Raw genomic sequence first — 3,289 nt, forward strand, 5'->3', positions numbered from 1 at the left:
TGATTCTGTGTTAGATTGCCGAGTATCTACAAGGATCAGAGGGTGATCAATAGGAAAGAGATCATTAAGATAGATAGGTTTCGGGGATGAAACTGGACAATCTGTAATTGATTCTTTCTATTGGAGAAGAAAATCTGAAATCCGTTTGGATTTGCAGGACTGGATGTAGGTTGTCAAGTGGACAACTGAACCAGTATAAATCCTTGGTGCAATCTTCTCTAACCCTTAACTCCTTTAATTTTCTATCTTGCAATATCTGTATATGTGATTAATATTAGATGCATGTTAAACATATTCTGTGATAAGTAATATTGTTTAATCTGATAATTTGACTTGCATGCATCTTGGTTAATCTCTTATCAATCTACTTGCACTTGCTAATCTTGTATGCCACAACTTAAATTCTGCTGTGTGTATGAAATTGATTTAATTTCATAAAGAACTGATACATTCTGATATATTCCGCTTATTACGAGGTCATATATACCAACAAAAAACCCAAATTCGACAAGAATAAGCATAGCGAGGACGAAAATGGTTAGCAAGACCTCCAGCTTTCAACGGAACAGCTTATATGTACTGGAAGCACATGATGCTGATCTTCCTGGAAGCCAGTGGCATAGACATCCTCGACGCTATTGAAAACGGTCCATATATTCCCAAGATTGCAGGAACAGATGACTCAATGATTCTCAAGCCTAGAGCCGTCTGGTCAGACGACGACAAAAAGAAGGTAGGTTATAATGCTAAGGCTAAGAACATTATAACATCTGCTCTTTGTGCAGAAGAATTCTTTAGAGTATCAAACTGCAAGTCAGCAAAAGAAATGTGGGACATTCTTCAAGAAACACATGAAGGAACCACAGACGTGAAGAGAGCTCGCGTAAACACACTTATGCACGAATATGAATTATTCAGCATGAAAAGGGACGAATCCATCAGTGATCTGCAAACCAGATTCACACACATTGTGAATAATCTTCACGCATTGGGAAAGCAAGTGGACAACAGCCATAGCAGAATCTAAAGATTTAGCAAAGATGACAACTGCAACTTTGTGCCATAGCAGAATCTAAAGATCTAGCAAAGATGACGACTGCAACTTTGTTTGGAAAACTAAGGGAACATGAAATGGAACTACATCGACTGGACGAATCAGAAATGGAAAGCCGCAAAAAGAAAGGACTATCCCTGAAGGTTCAAGCCCAGCAATCGAAAACTGAATCAGATAGCTGCTCAGATCAATCCAGTAGTGAATCTGAAGAGCCGGAAATCGGGTTGCTTGTCAAGAAATTTAAGAAGTTTCTGAAGAAGAAAGACAACAAATTCAGAAAACCATCTAGCTCCAAGACTACTGACAACAAGACCATTACATGCTATGAATGTGGTAAAACTGGTCACATAAAGTCAGAATGCTACAAATTGCAAAACAAGAATAGAGCTACAAAATCAAAAGGCAAGGAACCAGTCACCAAAACCAGAAAAGCTTATATTGCATGGAATGATAACGATGAATCCTCTGCATCTTCTGATGAAGAAGAAGTCAACTTGTGTCTCATGGCAGATACAAATTCAGAATCAGAAAATGAGGTTAGTTCACAATCTAATCCAACATATGATGAGCTACAAGAAGCTTTCAATGAACTGCATGATGACTATGTGAAATCCATAAAACAGTTGTTAAGCACAAAGAAAATACTTGAACAAATGAATGTTGAGCATAAAGAAATTGAAAATTTATGTGAACAACTGAAAAAGGATTCACAAGAAAAATCTGCAAAGTGCATTGAACTTGAAAATACTGTTGCATCATTAAAATCTGATTTATTAAATTTTGCAAATAGTAAAGATAAGCTAAATGTCATACTTAGCAATCAAAGACATGTTCATGAAAAATCTGGTTTAGGATATACACCAAATATGCATGTCAAAAGAAAAAATAAAAACAGATCTGGTATTGGTTATATGCAAACCAGAAATGTCAAACATGGTCAAAAATCTGCTATTGCTAAGAGTATGTATGACATCTTTACTAAACCAAATAAACATTCATCCTTTGATGGCAAATGTCATTTCTGTTGCAGAAAGGGACATTTTGTGTCTAATTGCAAATTTAAAAAATTAGCCAATCAAGGATGGAAGCTAGTTTGGATAGAAAAGAAATCTGTGTTTGACACTAACCAACCAGGACCCAATTTAAATTGGGGACCTAAAACAAAATTCTGATTTTGTATTGCAGGTGTGCTTGACATCCACGAAACACTCATGGTATCTAGATAGCGGATGCTCAAAGCACATGACTGGTGACAAATCCAAATTCCTGAACCTGACATTAAAGGAAGGAGGCTTTGTCAAATATGGTGATAACAACAGAGGAAAAATCATTGGAATTGGTGATGTAGGCGATGAATCAACTGCAGTAATCAAAAATGTGCTATATGTTGAAGGATTAAAGCACAACTTACTGAGTATAAGCCAGCTATGTGACAAAGGTTTTCAAGTAAGTTTTTCATCACAATCTTGCATTATTGAGCATAAAGATGACAAACACATAAAGCTAATTGGGGACAGAATCAACAACATTTACATGTTGGATTTCAATTCTGTACCTAGTGCTGTATGCTGCTTGTTATCCAACTCAGATGAAACATGGCTTTGGCATAAAAGAATTGCTCATATACACATAAATCATTTGAATAAACTTGTCAGCAAACAGTTAGTCTTAGGTCTACCAAATAGGAAGTTCTCTAAAGATAGACTGTGTGATGCATGTGAGAAAAGTAAACTGGTTAAGACTCCATTTCCCTCTATAGACTTGGTTAGAACAAATAGAGTTTTACAACTAGTTCACATGGACCTTTTTGGACCTGCCCAAGTTAAGAGTTTAGGTGGAAACCTGTATGGATATGTGCTGGTTGATGATTATTCTAGATTCACATGGACTTACTTTTTAGCTCATAAAAGTGATACATTCTCTGTTTTCAAAAAGTTTGCTGCTTTAGTACAAAATGAGAATGATTTGAAAATTGTTTCAATAAAAAGTGATCATGGAGGTGAATTCCAAAATGATCTTTTTCAAAATTATTGTGAATCAAATGGAATCAACCACATCTATTCAGCCCCTAGGACACCACAGCAGAATGGGGTAGTGGAGAGGAAAAATAGATCCCTAGAAGAGTTAGCTAGGACCATGCTTAAGGACTCCAACCTACCTAAGTACTTTTGGGCAGATGCAATTAGTACAGCCACCCATGTTGTGAATAGAGTTCTCATTAGGCCCCTGCTTAGG

Source organism: Cicer arietinum, chromosome 3 (genome assembly GCF_000331145.2).
Source record: "Cicer arietinum cultivar CDC Frontier isolate Library 1 chromosome 3, Cicar.CDCFrontier_v2.0, whole genome shotgun sequence".
Taxonomy (NCBI): domain Eukaryota; kingdom Viridiplantae; phylum Streptophyta; class Magnoliopsida; order Fabales; family Fabaceae; genus Cicer; species Cicer arietinum.